At 45.4% G+C, this 21963-nt stretch overlaps 1 pseudogene; it reads left to right on the top strand.

Moving 5' to 3' along the window:
* Positions 1-842: 842 nt before the first annotated feature.
* LOC123399412 lies at positions 843-1934 on the top strand (annotated as a pseudogene).
* The last annotated feature ends 20029 nt before the right edge of the window (positions 1935-21963 follow it).

Raw genomic sequence — 21963 nt, 5'->3', positions numbered from 1 at the left:
AGCGTCTAAGCTTGGGGATGCCCCCGTGCATACCCTTCTCTATCAACAATCATCAGTTCCTCCATCTCCATGCTATATTTTTATCACTTCATATGTTATGTGCTATGCTTGGAGCGTCTCGTTCTTTACTTTTTAGTTTGTTTTAGTTTTGCTTGTTGTTCATAACAAGTCGGAACCTATCCTACCTTGTTTGGGAGACACACGCTCCATTCCACTCTAGAACACAACATAGGTTTTCATGCTTATCTTTTTCGTGTGTTCTTCATCTTTTCGTAGCTACTGTCATGCTTAGCTCTTACTTTTCATGCTTATTTTTTAAGAGCTATTATTTAAGTTGCTTCTGGAACTCTCTTGATTTATGATGCTTATCTTGTTTAGAGAGTTGGCTCGTTGCACTGAGTTGTGTGTCTTGCATGAGTAGGTAATTGAGGTTGCTATTTCTCTACTATTAAAGGGGATCTGCCGTCATAGTGATGGTTCAACCACGCTCGTCTCACGCTCGTCTCATGCGATTACTGCCGCTAGACCGATCCTTTCCCTTGTACGATGCTATCCCCACACGCAGTAATGAGAAAAACAGAGCACGTTGAAACCCACGGTCGTTCCCGTCACACGAACCCAGCACACCCACGACCCCTCCGCTCGCCCACCCCCACGACGCCTCGCCTTTCACTTCCTATCGCGAGTGGCCTCCCTCTGCTCTGTCGTCGGTTTCCTCTTCTCCACCCGCTTCCTCCCTCCCGTGGTTCCTCCCCGCACCCCCCGGGCGCCGCCGCATCTCCCTCTCGCTGCACTGCTCTCCTCGTGTCTCTCTCCCGATGGCGGTGGCGTAGCAAGGCGCGATGGCTGTTCTGGTGCGTGTGCGGCTCGGTGGGCTAGGGTGCGCGGGGTAGGTGGCCGCACTGCGTGTGTGGCTCGGTGGGTTGAGCGTCCGCGGGGTCGGTGGCCGGAGGTCAAGGACGAGCAAGGGTTGCCGGCTGGCTGCCGGGGTTCGCGTGTGGTAGGCATGGGTTGTCGGCTGGCTGAATGCATGGAGGCGGTAGTAGCAGCCATGGCGGTAGTAGCGACCGTCGTTCCGATGAGTGGTGGGGCGGCGGTGCTACTGCTTGGACCACGGGAAGCTCCTTCTGTAGATGCACGAGCAGCTCCTTCCCACCGCAGGCACACCTCGCCTTGATGCAGCCCAAGTTGGCCTGCTGTCCGCCGCGACCATCCCAATTGGCATACACTGATCGCCTCGTCGGCCGGCCGTCATGCACTTAATTGCTCTGTTGTCTGCTCTAATAGTCTGGTAATTCTTTGTAATTTAAGGACACTTTTGTGGGTGGTATCGACACGAGCTCGGTGACGATCCTGTGGGCGATGTCGGAGTTGATCCGGAACCCGCGGGTGCTGTAGAAGGCGCAGGAGGAGATCAGGGCGGCGGTGGGCGAGCCGCGCTCCCGGGTGCGGCCGGACGACCTGCCCGAGCTCAACTACCTCAAGCTGGTCCTCAAAGAGACGCTGAGGCTGTACCCGCCGGCGACGCTGCTGCCGCCGCAGGAGACGTTGCGGCACGTCAAGATCGGCGGCTACGACGTGTCGGCGGGGACGAGGGTCGCCGTCAATGCGTGGGACCTCGGCAGGGACCCGGCGAGCTGGGGCAAGGACGCGGAGGAGTTCAACCCGGACAGGTTCAAGGTGGACCTCCACGGCGCGCACTTCGAGCTGGTGCCGTTCGGCGCCGGGCGAAGGGTCTGCCCGGGTTGGCCATGGCGCGGGTGAACGTGGAGTTCGCGCTGGCCAACCTGCTATGCGGCTTCGACTGGGCGCTGCCGGAGGGGATCAAGGCGGAGGACCTGAGCATGGAGGAGGCCGGCGGGCTGACCTTCCACCGCAAGACGTCGCTCATTCTCATGCCCACCCCGTACGTACCGCCGTCCGCTGCTGCTTAATTTAACTCCAACGACAGCTCAGTTTGTGCCCAAATTTGTTGCTTTATCCTGCTGCAACTACGTACTTGCTGTAGTTTTTGTTTGTTTGTTTGTTGAGCTGTTCATGTCTGGGCATCAGGGGCAAAATGTATTGAAGGAAAAATAATAAACTGGTAGCCATTTTTATTTGGATCTACTCGTTGACGGTGAGCATACAACGTAATCTGTCCCTCTCCATGGCTGGCGAAATGAAATCGATCTTGCCGGCTAGAGATGGAATATTGGAAACAGGCTCACGAACGAGCATGGGCACCCGGCTGAGCACGTCTCTTCCAAATGCCCTGTTCTTATTCAGTGCGGCCACCAGCAAGAACCCGAACCGCCGTCATGGCTCTCTGCCATACAGTGTCTCCTTTTTCTACTGGGCTTCATATTAGTTGGTGGATATGATTTTGAATTCAAGATAGATCATTGCTTCGTAATCAAGCAGTTTGGCAACAATAATTCCAAGGTTCATTTCATCAAGTACTCTAATCAGTAACAATGGTTGGTGCCTCTCGTGGTTGGTCGTATTATGGATGTCTCTTGTGCTACTTACATATTGGTTTGGCACTGGTGTGATTTTCAGGCTTGGTAAACAAGAAGATCCTGACTGTGCAGCCAGGTATTCGTAAAGATATTCTCTGTTCCTCTTGTCTTGACTACTGAGAAAGAGAATAGAAGGACAATCCCGCCACCTTCACCATTAGACTGTCATGCACAAGTCGTTCTGCAAGATGGCCAACACTGTCATGACAAGGTATTAGCACTAAAACAACCTTATCATTCTTTTCTGTTCATTGTGATGCTAGGTATTCTGATTAAGTATCCAACTGGTTTTGGAAATGTGTATTGTGATGTATCCCAATATGTCTGAACGAACCCTCTGCTCGCATCATTGGTGAAATATAACCGTTTTAGAATTCTATGTAGGGAGTCTGTGTTATGAATTCTATAGGTGCTAATGTGCTATGCCTTTAATAAACTTGGAATTCACATATTACGTATCAAGAAGTACATGCTCACATCTCACTCGTAACATTGTATGGTTATTTGATAATTGTTTTGGTGTAACTTGATATGTTTCTTGTTTGGTTTATTTATGATCTGTCTTGAAATTAATTAGGACCAAATCATAAAAAGAAATGTAGTTTGTGTTGTGTTTCCTATAAATTCAGTGCATATTGCACGAAGGTTGTTCAATGGTCATATAATGACGTTGCCTTTCATATATTTTTGTCCGCTTCTATAAAATCCGAGTGTCGGTTGTGATAGTAGTATGCATTCGATCTTTCAAACACTAGCTACAAAAGATCAACCCAAGATAGCTGAGCTAATCAAAGAACTGGATATAATGTTTAACATAGGTTCAACTGTATTACCATTTCACCTGTGACTGCTGGAGACTCTATTAAATACCTTGATGTAAGATCAAAAGATGAAGTGTATTGCTTATGAAATTCCATTATTTAATGTCAGATGGAAGAATTATTTTTATGATGAAAATTTGGCATTTAATCAGAAGTTATAATAAATAAAGACCTTTTTCTTACTTCACTCTTCAGCCACTAAATCATGATTCGTCGGTATCATAGTACATCTCTCTAAGGCTGAGATACCTTTGTTTTCCTGCTTAATGATATTTGTGGACATTTACACTATGAAGAATAATCAATGGTTTCATGTTTTTTTTTCAAGTTTTTAGCTACATCTGATGCAAATGTGACGACGAGGACTTTACGCAAGTTTTGGGTTTTCTCTTGACAAACTCGGTGCAGTTTTCCATATATTGTTATGTTCTAATTGCTAATGGAAACTACCCATCAAGGTTAACAAAACTTCTCTGTCAAACTTTGAAAGTGTAGATATATGCCTAAGTAGATCATATTATGGAAGCAACATGCTTTACTCCATCTAATTCATAAAACGGAGTGTGGTATCGCCTCTGTTTGAATTCTATCATCCTGATTGGATACGTGCATATCCTAATAACTTTTATTGTCCGTGTTGCTTGAATAAGAATTGCATCATTTGTTCATGTTTTTAACTTTAACCAATGTTATGGTTGTAGACCGGTGGTAAATTGTAGTAATTTATCTGGAAACCTCGATGATGGATAGTCATATTAGTGTTGTGTGCCGCTGTAAAATGCTGAAGAAAGCAACAAAATCCAATATTTTTGTGCTCTTTCTGTGAGGTGATCTATTTTAATGTGAGCGCTGATTTTATTGCCTCTCCAATAGAGGTATGGTTTGTGAAGCACTATCTTGTACACATTTGTCCAGTTCAACTTTTTGACCATTTGTAATCCGTGGTGAGAAACAACACGTAGCGCTCTATGATTTATACTTGTATCTCATTAGTAAATCCTGCAGGGAAAAGGTATTGTAAGTTTGGGTGGTTTCATGTGATGTCGAGAAGCCACATCCCAAAATATTCATATTTCTATCCTTTTTTATTAGTACAAAGAACTATATTAATGAACTTTATCAGATATTATTTTTTCTTGAAATAGAGTTAGTCATGTTCCTGATCATAATGTATCCTTGTAATTCCCTCATATTACTGATAGTGTATCTACCTTCATGCTTTGGACTCTGAATCATTTCAGCGGCATTACATAGAGCATGACCCAGGGGACAAGCCACTATCAGTTTCATTGTGCATGCCTACATTCAATAGTAGCCACTAGGCCACTAACATATTTCACTATGTTGATTAAAACTAACATTGGTTCAAGTATGAATGAATGTATTTTTCTCGAGTTTATCATGTTGCAAACATCTTGTGGATGTGCACGAGTTGATAATACAGTTCTATAACACAAGAAAATCATACTGATGCAACATTTGCTATTTATTCTCGATGAAGTTTTTATGTGGATAAATATACCAACTGTTTTCTCAAACATATCTCTTAAGGTGTCAGGATGTTTGTTGTCAACTGGTAACCTAGAGCACTAGAGAGAAACACTTGTTGTTTTCCCCAATGAAAAGAGAGATCTCCTCTGGCTGCTTGGAAAAAAGGAAATATAAAAGATAAATTGTGACTACAGTTCAATAGAAAAGGGCACACAATCTACGGTAAAAGAGGACACATAACCAGAAGGATTATGTTTGGTGGCTTTCTCTTACTATAATGACCTTTGTTTCTTTTAATAGCATTGCACTCTATATTGATAGGTTACAACTATGCCACTCAATAATATAAGCATACATTTGAAGAGTTTCTAAATTTTGTACAGAGGAGCGGAGATGATCTATTTGATATTCCAACATTTACCAAGTAGGTTTCATTTGTAAATGTTTACCAATTATTGGTTTTTTTTTGTACTATGCTTGGAGTCATAATACAGTGATAAGGTAAAAGATTCATTTTATACAATTACTATGTATGATTCTTTTTGTACTATTTCATAGCTTTTGTGTTACTTTTCAGATTTTAGGCTTTGCTGAAATGACAGGGATGGAAGCTAGGTTATGAGACAAATCGCCAGTGCTTGGCAATAGATAAGATGATTCCCGGCAAGTGATCGACAACCTTCTTTGACCGATCATTTTTTATTATCATCATGCAACTGATAGGCTGAAATTGCAGCGACATGCATACTTTCCTTTTGTTAGTAGTACAAAAGGCAAGAAACAAATGCACCCAGAGAATGTTTGACAATGGTTGGTGCTCCTTGGTTTTTTCTCTTGTTGATTGATGCTCTTTCAAATCCACTCCAAATTGTTGATTAATTTTTGGGATCTTAGTTAATGTGTAGCTCCTGTTGTTGTTCTCTTTATGTTTGATGAGGAATGTGGTTGTCCTTTGGCTGACAACATTTCACTTCAGATTCAAAAGACAAATTATGTATATTTGAGTTTTGGCTAAATTTCAGACAAGAGTAGTATGATGGTAATTTTAGTTTCTTTACATTGGGCTAGATTTAGAATATGTGAGATAACTTTCATATCTGTTGGTGGAGAGATCACTTTAGAAGTTGTTAGGTGATTCCCTTGAGCATAGTGTCGTGTATTATGTCTGTGTTATATGTTGGATTAATATGGCAAGGTTCTCGGTTCTAAAATGTGATATTTTCATGATGCGAGTATGCTGAAGAATAGCACACATTTGCCTAAATGAGTTGCTGGTTTGCTGAAATTTTATCCTTAAAAAATATGAGCCATTTAAAACTGATCTTCCATGCCTAAATTAACTAGAATGGACATTACGATTATGTCTATACACACATGATATAATTTGTCCTTCTATTTACAGAACATGACGTTGTATAGTGGAATTTTGGCAAACAAAATCTTAATTGACCGAGTAGCATATGAAATTTGGGTGAGATGCCTAATTGAAAAACCACCATAATAGTGTTCTACCCGACATAAAAATTTATAAAATACAATTTGTTTTCGAGAAAAATCATAATGGTGCTTCACTCAACATAAAAGTGAAAATATAATTTGTTACACGTAAATTTTTTTAAATGCATCAGTAATTATTGTTTTCCCGTGGCAACGCACGGACACTTAACTAGTTTTAACTATACTAGTAACTTGCAATAGTTTTGAGGTGTTGATTTGAGTAATGTTTGGATTATTAGTGCTAAGAGCTTGAGCCTATTAGTGTTAGGTGTCGTATTTTTGGAAATCCATGTGTTTTTCAAAAACTAAAATTAGTTGAGAACTCTAGGTACTAAATTGATCGCTAACCTCTAGAGGGGTTGGAATACATAGAGTACTCTCACGTTACCATGAGTCGAGGATGCGCAAGGATAACCAAACCCCCAAACACTCCTCCTCGGGGTACTTGTCTCTTTGTGAATTTCCTAACTAGATAAAGAGTTACTGATAATAAGTGTATGAGTTCTTCGGACTAATGTGAGCATTCGATTGTTGGCACTTCCACCATCCATATTTTAGTAGCCTCTTTGGTATCGTGCATTGCTCTTTCTCACATTGAGAGTTGGTGCAAACTCCGCGGGTGCATTCAAACCCATGGCATGATACGGTCTGTCATACATAAGCCTCATTATATCTTTCCTCAAAACAGCCACCATACCTACCTACTAAGGCATTTCCATAGCCTTTCCAAGATACATTGCCATGCAACATCCACCATCTCATGACTTGATCTTTATGTCATACATGCTTTTGCTTGATCGTAGAGCCGCATGCTAGTTGGGCCTTGCCCTCATTACTGCTACACGACGCGCTAGTATCATTTCATATCCTGCTACACTGGCACATGCATACATTTGCATACATCATGATAGTTTTCACTTGTCTTTATGTTCAGTATTTCTTATAAAGTGTGATGATTCTTTTTTTATTCATGTAAAACATAGAGTGTTGCCCTTATGTGAGAAAAAGATCCCAAAGTGGGCAAAACAAAAGATCCCAAAGAGGACAAATGAGAGATAAAAAGAAAGAGCCAAAGAGGCCACAAAAAAAGAGAGAAAAAGAAATAAAAAGAAAGAAGGGGACCCTTACACTATAGAACTTGGTTTGCATATTCCAATGATGAACCTCCTCATACGAGCTCTAGGTCTTCATGAGCAAAAAAGTTGGATGCACCCCCACTAGTTCCATTGTAGAGCTTACCTTAGCTCATATGTGCATCTGTTACATGGCAATCCCTACTTCTCACATCATATCTATCATTTGGCTTTCTCTTGCCTATGGTTGTCCTCATTGATGTGATCCTTTCACACCTTTTTGTCTTCCTTTCCCATCATTATTCTATTTGCCATCCTAAGTACCAACATACATTGCTTACGCTCATTCATTGTATGAGTGCTCAAAATCGAAAGGGAGAGGATTATTTTGATTTGTGCCTGACTAGTGGTCTGGGGATGAGTCAAAATAAGATCCCAAAGGAGACTAAGTGTGAAATTTTAGTAGATTGAATTCTCAATTAAAAAATATTTTATGATCTCAACCCATCTCCCACTTCTTGCACGCAAACACCATTTGGAGACATTGGAGTCAGGGACAGCAAGAGCTCTTGCACCTTTATGTTCCTACTTTGCTAAACTCAATACTAGATATAGACTCTGGCTTGTTATTATCTTGACTTGAATTGCATATCTTACTTGCTTTACTTTGAAGTTCTTATATGTGTGTTAGCATGTCACCGTAGAAATTATTGTCTTATCATTTATCTACTCGAGGACGAGCAGAAATTAAGCTTGGGGATGTTGATATGTCCCAAACGTATCTATAATTTCTGCTTGTTCCATGATCTTTTGGGTGATATTGTTATATGTTTTGCTACACTTTTATATCATTTTACACATATTTGGACTAACCTACTAACTCAGTGCACCCAGTGCTAGTTTCTGTCTGCTGATGTCTATTTTGCACGGGCTTTTACCCAATTTTCCGAAGCCCTAAAAATTCCAGAAAAAATATATAAAAAAATCAGCGAAACAGAAGCTTCCGGATCACCGAAGATGGGACAGAGGGGGGCCAGGGGCCTCCCAGGCGGCCTGCTGGTGCGACCAGGCCCTAGGTCGCACCAGGAGGTCGCCTGGGTGGGTCCCACCTCCTCCGGTGCCCTCCTTTGGCCTATATTCAGAGTCCCGAGAGGAAACCCATACAGAACTTCTGGAATCGCGAATTTCTCCATCGTTCCGCCGCAACAGCGCTTCCGAGATCAGGAGCGTTAGGAGACCTCTTCCCGGTACCCTGCCGGAGGGAGTATTGACCTCCGGGAGCTTCTCCACTGCCATGGAAGCTTCCCGGACGTGCCGTGAGTAGTCCTCCTTGGACCATGAGTCCATGACCAGTAGCTATGTGATGTCTTCTCTCCAATCTTGTGCTTCAATGGTTAGTCCTTGTGAGCTGCCAAGCATTTATGTAATTCTCTTGCTTTTGCTATGCTCGGTTTGTTGGGATCCGATGGATTATGAGATTATGTTCAGATTGTTATGAGTTACATATTTGATTATCCTTTTATATTATGTTCGTGAGTGATTCATGCATGTTCTCTGTTGCCATTTATTGCTTTGGCCGAGTAGTAGATTGTAACTCCAAGAGGGAGCGTTATGCATGATTGTGGGTTCATGCCCCTCGATATCTAGCTTGAGTGACAGAAATATGAGACTAGGGGATGTGTTTGTTGCCACTAGGGAGAAAACAACGGTACTTGTGACCACGGTTGCAAGGATTGTTTACCTTACGCATAGTTCGTTAATGCAATTGTCCGTTGCTTTGAGTTTACACTTTGGGTGGGGCTCGCAACTTAATACCGGCAAGATGTGGTATTTAAAAGAAAGTATCTAAAGCATATTTATTGTTCTCTAAAACTCATCAATAATTTTCTCCTTCTTTGAAGGTTTTTCTCATACGAGTTATTAAGAGACAATAATCACTATATGTTGCATCATTTTCTCCTTATCATTTTCCACTGGGTTTAAAGGAGTTTTAACAACATATCTATACATTTCTCCTTATATTTTTTCCCACAGGGTTTTTGGGGGAGAATCTCAAGAGATGACTGATGAATATACAAGGAGCTTACAATAATGGATTATTCAAGACGATGTTGTACAAGGGGGAGTGTTACGAACCGACAAGTATGGATGGTTATTAGCGAACCATCATTAGCGTGTAATTAGTCAGTTAATTAGTGTCCAAGCGTCGTACGGACGCATCCGTCCGTACGGGCGCCTCTTTGTACAAACGCCTTTTGAATGCGTCCCTAATCCTTGTATAAATAATCTCAGATCAATAAAAGAAAGAATCATTTGTATAAACACATTCACTTTCACTGTTATAGATCCATTGTCTTGTGAGCCGTCCGATTGTACGAGGCGAGTTGTACGTTCTCCTTCTCTAATTTCCTCTATTAATGCTCGGGTTGTATCTTTTTATATTTTCTGTAACAATGCCCATGTTGTAAAATCTCTTTTCTAACTTTTACTCTAAAATTGTATGTAAAACCTCTTCTCTAATTTTCTGCAACAAGACCCCAACTAATAGAAATCTCTATTTTTTTTGTAACGACACCCTTGTTGCAATACCGTGATTACAATAGGACCCAACATTTCGAGCCTCTTCTATGTATTTCTCGAACAAGACTGTTGTTGCAAAAACTTGCAAGAACACCGACGCTGCAACGAAGAGAGCACCACGTGGTGGTTGATCTCTGTAGGATCCGCATTTTTACAGCAAAGGAAGGACGCCAGTGGTTGCCGCTGATGTGGTGGGGTTGCATCAGCATGCCTGTTTGAGAAGAGGTGAGGATGAGATTCATGAAAAAAGGGAGGGGATGGAGTGATAGAGGTAGGGAAGGGAGGATCAAAGGGATAATGCGAGACTGTTGTGATAAGGCTACAAAGGTGAGCTGGTGATGTGTCCCACATGGTAAGCGTGGCAAGCGGGGAAGGCAATGGACACGACTGAGTTTTTAGCCGCAAGAAGCGCAGCTTTTCCCATAGTCTATAGGTTGCTTACCGCCCTAGACTTTTATACTTGATCATATTTGTTCCATTAAGGAGAAAATAGAGAAAACACACGAACCTAGGTCAAGTGGGTCCACCACGGGAGAAAACGCTCGAGCGAATTAGAGGCGGTCGAGAGGCAATTGCTAGGGTTAGGGTTTTCGACTATGTGTGGTGTCTTCTGGTGGTGCTAGGGCAGCGGTTGTGTTGTCCCGGACACTAATCAGAGTATGTGTTCCTCTCCTCTGGCGTGTCCATGGCAGAGCAGGTGGGGAACAGGGAGGCAGTTTCAACCAAGAGTGGATCAAAGGACGCATCGAGCCGAGCTCCATCTAGAACTTCGGCGGGAGGCAAGACTAGCTACTAGCGATATATCACGTATGGTGATTGACTTCCTTGCTAGTTTGGTTTTACTACAAATAATATTTATCATAGGGTGTTGTGCACTTAGCGAGTCTAGCACATTAAGGATTTTATGCTTGAAAATAATATGACTAGTTTAATTATGATTATGGCTAAGCCAAACCAATAATTGTTCTAAAACGATATTCACCTCCACTATTGATGATATGTATGTCCTTTAAGCATTCGATACCTAGGTAACAATATTAGATTTGTCACGTAAAGTTATCACATCCACCTGTCTGCTCCAAATCATTCCACATTTTCCAACGGGAATCGTTTCCCACCCGCGTGCCGGCCGAACCGACGCGCCGGTCGTCCCCTGGCGCGTACGGACCCTTGCAACATTTTTGCCATCCGCGCGCTTCTCCGGTCAATGGATGCAACATTTTTCGTCTAAATATGTTGCAACCTGCATCATTTTTGCTACAAGCGTTTTTTTTACTATATTTTGTCTCAGTAAAAAAGCCGCATATACGCTTGGTTGCAACTCTAGTTCATCGGATTTTTTGTTACAATCGATTTTTTTTTTACTTTTTGCTACAACCGTGTTAATTTTTGCTACAACCGGCATCATGTTTTGCTGCAACCGTTCACTAAAAAGTTGCATACACGTCACGTAAATTTTTGTTACAACCGGCGTTTGACTTTTGCTACCACGTACCATCAGCTTCATTTTTTTGCTACGATCACGCAGATATTTTTTTTGCTACAAATTTTGTTTTTTGTTGCAACCGTTGAAAAAATTGCTGCATGACATCGAAATTTTGCTGCATACGAAGGAAAATGTTGCATGCGGATCCAACGATGCGGAGGACGCGGGGTTGGTGGATCCTGCGGCCCGCATGCGGCCGGCCAAAAATCTGGACCGGCGCGCGGCGCAGATCACCCCCTTTTCCAATTACCCGCAAAACACATCTTCTACTGTATCAAGAGAAAGTGGGTTCAACACATACATGTGCGACACATGTCATATTTTGATATGTGTCCTTGTTTTGAAGATACCGTCATTTAAATTTCATGCCATAATACTTCCTCCGTTTCTAAATATAAGACTTTATAGAAATTTCACTAAAAGACTGCATACGAAGCAAAATGAATGAATCTATATTTTAAAATATGTCTATATGCATCTGTATGTAGTCTCTTAGTAGAATATCCTAAATGACTTATGTTTAAGAACGGAGGGAGTAGTTCCTTGGTCCATTTACCATTTATCAATCACTATCAATAAAAATTAAAAGAAAATTTTCTGGCACCTATTTATTGTACCTCCATCTATAAGCTAATACTTACTATGTTGTAAATACTGGATAATGCTAATGGAGGTTTCTCTAGTGGGGGATGGGGTCCACTAGTAGTATCTGATGATCAAATGTAACATGTATTAGCATACCAAAAATTAAGTGAGATTTTGGAGTGAAAGGTCCGAGGAAGCTAAACATTAGCCTCTTTTTTAAATGGCGGTGAAAATTAAAGATGCTTCCAACATTGGATGCTTGCCTCACTGTATAGGGTCCTGCATTCATTGCTAGGGGTGATATGCTCTAAGTGGAACTCATTTAGTTGAGAGGCAGCATGATGCTATTGATAAATGGTGCCTTTACTCACTTCTTGGAGGGTATATTGTGTGATATCATATCTTTACAAGACCAACCCTATTGTCTTATTGCTATAAATAATATTCATTTTAAGCATATACAAAGATGAGATGAGTATGCTATCTAGATTATGGTCGCATTAGTCAATGTCCATATTGAGAAATATTCTTAGGGCGTTCCCTTGGGGTCCAATCCTGCCTTGACACAATGGAGCTAGTCTAAGAATTTACTCAATGGTAAAAATCTTTACATGAACATTTATCTAATTTGGTCATCATACATCCCAAGCACTAATAGAAATAAAAATGTTGGTTAAAGTAAAATTTTGATTGTGTGTGTGTGTGGGGGGGGGGGTCACAAACATGTTGTCTCCTCCACAACTTGAAGGCATTTAGGCACATCTAGTCGATCTAGGAGGCACACATTATCATAAAGTAATGAGAACTTGGGTTACTTGGTAAAGAACTTTTGCTTGTTTTCAAATAGCAATCTCATCGGCTCTCAAACTCACATATGATAGATATGTAGGCTTGCCTGGGTTGGAATGTTTTAAAAGGTAGGAGTGGGCATCATGTTGGACATGAGCTTTGGAGAACTTAGCTTGAAGATGTGAAATGGGTGTGAAGTGTTTGAAGCGGTTTGCATTGGGGTGGGGGGAGTATGTGGTCTATATTGGTTGGATCCACATATATGTCCATTTAGACAAAAAAAACACGCACATTCAGGAAGTTCCACACATTTTTGCTTGGGATTCCAAACTGGCCTAAGGTGGAAACTTGGAGTGTACTCTGATGGTCCAAACTAACCTTGGTCGTTGGTTCTGAATAAGTACGTGGACAAAAGAAAAAAGATAACATAATGTCCGAAAGAGTTAAACTTGGCAGCTAAATGCACAGAATGACGCACCATCCACAAAGGCTCGAAGGCTCTAGATGAAAATCACTTGGTGGGTTTGAATGGAACTTAGGGTTTTGGACAGTTCACAAATCCCAACTCGGAGCTTATTGGTACTACTACTATTGATGATAACCAAGTTATTGGGCCCAAAATGAAAGTGTACAAAGCAAGTGCAAATTAACCTTAAGTAGATGACCTAAGGTTTTTAATCCATAAGAGATACCAAATAATGCATCTTCTCTGTGTGGTAACACAAAAAAAAAACTTGTCTCCAATTCTCGTGTGGGTGTGAAGCACAATAGTCTTGATAGTTGCCATAAGCTACGAGAAGATAATGATCTTTTTTTGTATTTCAGTATAATTAAGAACTGGAAATAAAATAACTGATGCTCATATGTTTGCTTAGTAGCATGCCTCATATCACAGTGATATAAACTATAAAGATATGTATAAAATATAAAGATAAGTATGTGAACTCAACATGGTATGTTATGTATAGGTTGAGACTAATTTATATATGTGGTATGCCTATAAATCCAATAGATCAACTTACATTGATGTAATGGCTAATGTTTTACTCAAGATGACTAATACCCCCACATCCACGAGGAGTCTTGATTTTATAGAAAAAAAGCATCTAGTAGAGCATGATAGCATACAATTGAGAACATTACAACCCATAACTAGGTGCGCAATTTTTACCTTAGTGAGGAAAATCTACTAAAGTTTTTTGTTTCCTTTTCCATCATTAGGTATACTTCACCAATAGTGACTATCACTCCATCTAATGCATGCAATTGCCACTAATGTTAGCTCATTTAAACATGCTAGTAATTAGAATAATCGAATGGAGAACAATGTACATCTACAAGTTATCTATACAATCAAGATAACAACACCATAGATAAAATTATTCATGACATATCAAACGTCCCACCCCATCTTCCTTAGTTACTTGTGCACCAAGATTAGACTTTGGAGTATCAGAGTAGTTGCATATGCATGATTTTATTTATCATTTATCCCTCTAGTATCCATATCGTGCAGTTGCTCTACGTAACAGTACACGACATGGCACTATAATGCTTATTTCAGTTGATATGGAGAATTTTGAGCTTTGTATCATTCTCTAACTCAAAAGATTATGTATAATTATTGTTCATTTTTCCATTTGACTTCTTTGTTGGATTTTTTTGATAAACCCATTGTATGTTCCTTATAGCTCTGTTGTATCCCCATTGGATCATACAGAGAGAAAATGGAAGGATGTGGTAGTGGGGACGATGGTTCGCTAGACAGACCGACATGCCCAGCGACCAACCACCACCATTCGCTCTACATGATCCTCACTTCAACCAAATACTCATTATGATAGAATGAAGGAGAGAAGAACACATAGTTATGGTAATGGCTTGTATTGTGAACAAACTCCGTGACAACGGAAATGCCAAGTTTCTCTATAGTCTATTCATTTTGAGAACACAAACCACCATGGGGATGGAAATGGAATGGTTATCCACCCAAATCCAAGAAGTCATAATTTCATAAGTCCAATCCAGAAAATTTTACTCAAGCAGTTGACCCTCTTGAGGCAGATGATTAGGTCAAGACAGTTGAAAATAAACTAGAGATTTCTCGTTGCGATGAGACAGATAAGACACCTTTTTTCACTCATTATGTGGAAGGACCAATAGAAGTTTGTTGGGATAATCTCAAAGAGATGAAGAACGGAGGAGAAAACCCCATTTGGAATGGATTTAAGGAAGAATTCAGAAAGTCTCATACCCAAAATGGGATCATCAAGCTGAAACGGAGAGAAATATAGCCCTAAACCAAGTAACCATGCAAGTTGAAGCATATCTAAACAAGTTCAAGAATCTAGCCTGGTTTGCCAGCCATGGTGTCTCCACTGACAAAAGAAGTGTTGATCGCTTACTTAGCAGCGTCAAGTTCACTTCAGGGACAACTCGGACCCTTGACTTTCCATACTTACAAACCTTGGTCAGCATGATATTCATAGGTAAGTGTGAAAATAAGAGTGCCTATGAACAGAGTTAATTAAGAAATTATGAAGGCAAAGGGAATGCCCTTCTTAGAAGTCCCGCACCTAGCAAACTACCCTAGCTGTCCTATTGCCCAAACCAATTTGGGACAAGCAACAATAACAACATCAACAATCACTAGTTATTCAAAAGTACAAGTATTAGAATAAATGACATAAAGAAGTTCATAGATAAATTGACAATCTCACATGTAAGACCAAGAGCTCATGTGAGTGTCATCATTGTCGTTGTCACTTTCTGAAGCTGTCGGGGGGATAACCCCGGGGTAGGCTCATCGAGCCTGCTTCTTCATTTCCTGCCCAAAGGGTATGACCAAGTACAGTTTCCCAAGGCCCAAGTCTTCTGGACGGCTAGGCTGCGCCTGCCGGCTGGAGGACGAGGCGGCCAACTCTTTGGCCGGTCAGGCAACCCCTACCGGCTAGAGGCGAGACGACTACCTCTTCCTGACCGGCTCGGCGAAGCCAGCCGGCTAGGAACGAGGCGGCCATGCCCAAGCCGGCTAGCCAAGCAGGCTAGCCAGCCGGGGATCCTAAGTCACATCAGATCGTAGGTCATGACGAGACCTTACGATTAAAGGTGGCTACACATCAGCAAAGGTACTAGATCAGAGTGCCCGGCAGGTACGAGCGTCGGCGGCCACGCCGCTGACCTACCCCGGCTCTGATCCATCACCTAGCATAGTGTCGGACCGTCAAACTCCCACTCCATTACTGCACTCGGCGTGGGGAACAGTGGAGGCGGTCGTACTATCTGCCCATGACGAATCTCGCTAGACGATGCTTGACGTACAACGCGTGCTCGGCGTCAACCTTACGCGAGGGCTTCATTGGCCAGCAGGCGGGTCCCACCGCCAGACGAGACCATGCTGCCGGCGGGCCCCTCAAGTGACAAGACAAGATCCTCGTGGGCCCCCTGGTCAGCCGACGAGGCTGCCAGCCGGGTCCCACTCTTGTACCCTTTATCCATATTGTAGGTCGGTGGTTTTGTCTATAAAACCCCCCGGTCACCCTCCGTGTAGAGGGTCGGTCGAACAACACTTCACACCCACCAACCACAAAGAGAGAGGCAGAGACGAGCCGACTGCTCCCCTCTTCCTCCTCCTCAACACAGCTCCAGGAGCAACCTTGTAATCCATCCATACACAACATACACTCCGGCAGGACTAGGGGTCTTATCTCTACAGAGAGCCCTGAACCTGGGTACATCGTGCGTTCCATGCTTGTACCAACCTCGTTCCCAGCGCCCTTCGTTGTCCCTTCGGTTCTCACCGACTTTAGCCTACCTATGGCATATGTTGTGAGTATTCACCGACATTTAGCGCCCACCATGGGGCCGATCGCGGCATCTGCTGGCTTTACGCGCTGGGCGGGGCCCCGCACCTACACCACCGGATGCATCGTGTCCGGATCGATCTGCATGCCCTTGGAGCCCGCTTTCGATGAGGCAACACCGATGATGATCGACGTCCCCGTCCGCCATGCGGATTCGGACAAAGATTCTGATGATGAGGCGCTTCCTAGCATCGTCGTCGCTGCTATGGAGTACCTTAGCATTCTCTTTAGCGACCTACGTCTCAACGATGGCCCTCGCTACTTCGGCGAGGACTTCGACGTTGAGGCGCTATGCGCCAGCTTCAGCAGGCTCTCTATCGGTGAGATGTCTGCACATGACGTGTACCCCAACAATGCACTCGTCTTCGACAGCCCTCCGCCGTCGGTGGGGTTCTTCACCCTATACCATGTCGCCGCCGTCTCCAACGTCGTGGAGGTGATGGTTATCGGCGCTGGCACCAGCACGGCTCATGGCAAGGCGTCAGCAGACGCTGGTGAGCCTGCTGCTGTCACCGCTGATACCCTTCAGGACGCTCTTGCTGGCCTGAAGACACCAATCGCTGCTTCCGCAAACCCTAACAACGCCCGAGCCTCACTGGAGGAGGCTCGCAAGCATATCTTGGAGGAGGGCATTGCCGTCTGATACGTCCATTTTGCATCATCCTTTCATGTTGATATTTATCGCTTTATGGACTCTTATTATACTTCGTGGAACCTTACTTATGCCTTTTCTCTCTTATTTTGCAAGGTTTATTTGAAGAGGGAGAATACCAGCAGCTGGAATTTTGGACTGGAAAAGGAGCAAGTCTGAGTGCTCTATTCTGTGCAACTCCAATTGTCCTGAAAATCAACGTGGTTTTTTTGGATTTTATAAAAAATACTGGGCGAAAGAAGTGTCAGAGGGGAGCAACGAGGGGCCCACAAGCCTAGTTGCCGCGGCCTACCCCCTAGCCGCGGCAACAGGGCTTCTGGGCAGCCTGGCGGCCCACTGACCCCCCTCTTTTGCTATATGAAGGGTTTCGTTCCAGAAAAAAATCATTCGGCAGCCTTTTCGTGGTTTCGCCGTCGCCACGAGGCGGAACTTGAGCAGATCCAATCTAGAGCTCCGGCAGGATGATCCTGCCGGAGAAACTTCCTTCCCGGAGAGGGAAATCGTCGCCATCGTCATCACTAACACTCCTCTCATCGGAGGGGAGGCATCTCCACCAACATCTTCATCAACACCATATCCTCTCCAATCCCTAGTTCATCTCTTGTAACCAATCTTCATCTCGCGACTCCGATTGGTACTTGTAAGGTTGCTAGTAGTGTTGATTACTCTTTGTAGTTGATGCTAGTTGGATTACTTGGTGGAAGAGTTTATGTTCAGATCCTTGATGATATTCATTACACCTCTGATCATGATTATGATTATGCTTTGTGAGTAGTCACTTTTGTTCCTGAGGACATGGGATAAGTCATGCTAATAATAGTCATGTGAGTTTGGTATTCGTTCGGTATTTTGATATGACGTATGTTGTTTTTCCTCTAGTGGTGTTATGTGAATGTAGACTACATAACACTTCACCATATTTGGGCTTAGAGGAAGGCATTGGGCAGTAGTAAGTAGATGATGGGTTGCTGGAGTGACAAAAGCTTAAACCCTAGTCTATGGTTGCTTCGTAAGGGGCTGATTTGGATCCACTAGTTTAATGCTATGGTTAGACATTGTATTAATTCTTCTTTCGTAGTTGCGGATGCTTGCGAGAGGGGTTAATCATAAGTGGGATGCTTGTCCAAGTAAGGGCAGTACCCAAGCGTCGGTCCACCCACATATCAAACTATCAAAGTTACAAACGCGAATCATATGAACATGATGAAACTAGCATGACAGAAATCCCCGTGTGTCCTCGGGAGCGTTTTTCCTCTTATAAGACTTTGTTCAGGCTTGTCCCTTGCTACAAAAGGGATTGGGCCACTTGTTGCACCGTTGCTACTACTTGTTACTTGTTACTTTTCGCTTGCTACGTTTCACCTCACTACTCCATCACTTGTTACCGCTACTTTCAGTGCTTGCAGTTATTACCTTGCTAAAAACCGTTTATCAGAGCCTTCTCCTCCCCTTTGGGTTTGACACTCTTACTTATCGAAAGGACTACGATTGATCCCCTATACTTGTGGGTCATCACCGTCTCCTCGGCAAAGCGTCGGATGGAGGCCACGCAGCGCGAGTATAACTCCGTATACGGCCTCATTCCGTTTTTCGAGCCCCCTAGCCGGCTTGGATCGGTCCGCGGCCGCGGCCGGTTCATTGCTGAGATCTTAGGCGGCAACCAGCCCACCTACGATACCCCTGCGGCTAACTTGCGAGTGGCGCAGGCAGCCATGGAAGAAATGACAAGCTTGGAGGGCGAGGAGCGCGCCTTCCAGGAAAAGCGGGTCATGGATCTCCTTGACGCCGCCAACAAACAACAAACTCGGCTTGACCCCGGTCAGGCCCAGTCAGAGTCTCCGGGACCCAACCCCGGAGCACGCCGCAACCCTAGTGGTCACCACCATGCGGAGGGATCTTCCTCGCGTCGCACCTCCGGTAGGAGGGGCGAGGGAAGTCAAGACCTGCGCTCCCAGTGCAAGAGCGAGCACACGTCGAGCAGGCGTCGCGGAGGCGACGAGAGTGATTCGGCATGTGAGGTTCCTCGCCCGGGGAGGACCCATGTCTCCGGTTCGCGAGGTGCCTCTCCACTCACTGCTCGGATCGGCGCTCGCGTTCCCTAGGGTGACCAGGACGCCCGCAGGCGTCTCATCACCCTGGCTCAGTCCGCCCTCCTGGAGGAGGAAGGCCCCATCGGTCCGGCCTGCTTCAGCCCACTGATCCGGGGGAGCCATTCCCCCGAGGCTTCACCTTGCCTCGGGACACACCCAAGTACAATGTCACTGCCAAGCCAGAGGACTGGCTGATCGACTACACCACAGCCGTTGGCATTGCCACGGGCAACAAGCGCGTAGCAGTTTGCTACGTGCCACTCATGTTGGCGGGTTCGGCTCGGACTTGGCTTAACAGCCTTCCCGCCAGCAACGTCAACTCCTGGGTGGACTTCGAGGAGGCGTTCGTCTGCAACTTCACTGGCATCTACAATCGCCCTGCCCGGCCTCGCGATCTGGCCATGTGCGTCCAGAGGCCCGACGAACCCCTTCGCGACTACGTCACTCGGTGGACGGAGCTTCGCAACTCCTGTGAGGGGGTGCATGAGGTACATGCCATCCAGTACTTCATCGATGGTTACCGAGATGGCACCCTCATCAAGCACAAGCTCATGTGCTCCGAGCCCACCTCTTTGGCGGTGCTCATGGCCAAGGCGGACAAGTACGCCACGGCCGACTCAGCGATGCGTGTCAAGGTGACCACCATGGACAAGGCAGTCCCCACGCCGGCTACTCCCAAGCCGGCTGGAGACGGTCGAGGCGGCCAAAACAACAACAAGCGCAAGGCGGATTAGATGGATTCGCGCTCCAACAACAAGTTGGTAGCCATCGTGGAGGGCGAGACGTCGGCTCCTCAGGCCGGCCCCCAACGGAAGCGTCCCAACAGGGGCAACGCAAACTGGCTGGCCAAGCAGACCTTCGAGCAACTCCTTGACGCCCCCTGCAAGATACATTCTGGGGCACATCCGTCTACCCACACCCTTCGATAGTGCAGCTTCGCACGCCGGCTGTCGCAAGGGGATGGCCTGCCCGCTGCCCCAGGTGCGCAGGCTGCGCCTCATGCACTAGCTCCTGGTCCTGCTCCGGCTCGACCGCCGTCGCCTCGCGACGACGGCCGCCTCCACGATGACTACCCCCATCAAGAAGGAGCATTCGTCGTCTTCACCAGTGAAGGCGGCGACAAGCATAGCCTACGCCAGAGACGGCGCGAGGTGAATGCCACGGTTCCCCCGGTTCTCCAGTACATGCATTGGTCCGACCGACCAATCACATGGAGCCGGGTAGACCATCCTGCGGTGATGCCCAACCCGGGCTCATACGCGCTCGTCCTCGACCCCACCTTTGCCTCCAAGAGGCTCACCTGCCGGTTCTCCCGGGTGCTGGTCGACGGCGGCATCAGCATCAACATCCTCTACCTCAACACTCTCCTCAAGCTCGGGCTCAAGGAGACGGACGTCTTGCCGACCATCACTGTCTTCCACGACATCGTGCCTGGGCAATCCTGCTCGCCTATCGGCAAAATCCAGCTGGACGTCCCCTTTGGCGACAAGGCTCACTTTCGCCAAGAGTCCATATGGTTCGAGGTAGTGGACCTCGGCAGCCCGTATCACGCGCTGCTGGGCAGAACGGCTCTGGCCAAGTTCATGGCTATTCCGCACTATGCCTACTTGAAGATGAAGATGCCGGGTCCAAAGGGCATCATCACCCTTGCTTGCAACTACAAGAAGTCGCTCGAGTGCGCCCAAGATAGCAGCCGCCTCGTCGACGCCGTGGTGATTGCCGAGTAGAAGCAGCAGATCGACCAGCTCGTGGCCCAGGCTACCGAGCAGCCGGCGATTCCTTCTCCTCTGTCCCAGTCGGCCGGCGAGGGCTCCTTCAAGCCAGCCAAAGAGACCAAGCAGGTGCCAGTCGACCCTGCCAACCCTAAGCAATGCGTCACCATCGGGGCTGGCCTCAGCACCAAATAGGAAGGCGAGCTTGTCGACTTCCTCCATGAGAACCGAGACATCTTCGCATGGTCCCCCAAGGACATGCCGGGTGTTCTGAGGAAGTACGCCGAGCACAAACTTCACGTGCGACCAGATGCAAAGCCAGTGAAACAACCTTTGCACCGCTTCTCCGAGGGGAAGCGGCGCACAATTGGAGAAGAGATTACCCGGCTCCTTGCAGCCGGCTTCATCATGGAGGTTTTCCACCCGGACTGGTTAGCTAATCCAGTCCTGGTGCTGAAAAAGAACAACACCCGGCGAATGTGTATCGACTACACTAGCCTGAATAAGGCCTGTCCGAAAGACACTTTCGCGTTGCCTAGGATAGATCAAGTGATCGACTCCACTGCAGGCTGCGAGCTGCTATCGTTTCTGGATGCTTATTCAGGCTACCATCAAATCAAGCTGGATCCAGCTGATCGCCTGAAGACCTCCTTCATCACTCCCTCCGGGGCCTACTGCTACACCACCATGACGTTCGGTCTAAAGAACGCTGGTGCGACGTTCCAACGCTGCATGCAGCAGTGCATACTGCCATAGATCGGCAGAAACATCCACATCTATGTGGATGACATCATCGTCAAGACGAAGCATCACTTTAGCCTCC

Source organism: Hordeum vulgare, chromosome 1H (assembly GCF_904849725.1).
Source record: "Hordeum vulgare subsp. vulgare chromosome 1H, MorexV3_pseudomolecules_assembly, whole genome shotgun sequence".
Lineage (NCBI taxonomy): Eukaryota > Viridiplantae > Streptophyta > Magnoliopsida > Poales > Poaceae > Hordeum > Hordeum vulgare.
Note: the sequence above shows the minus strand (reverse complement) of the source record. Positions and strands in the feature narration are given on the sequence as shown.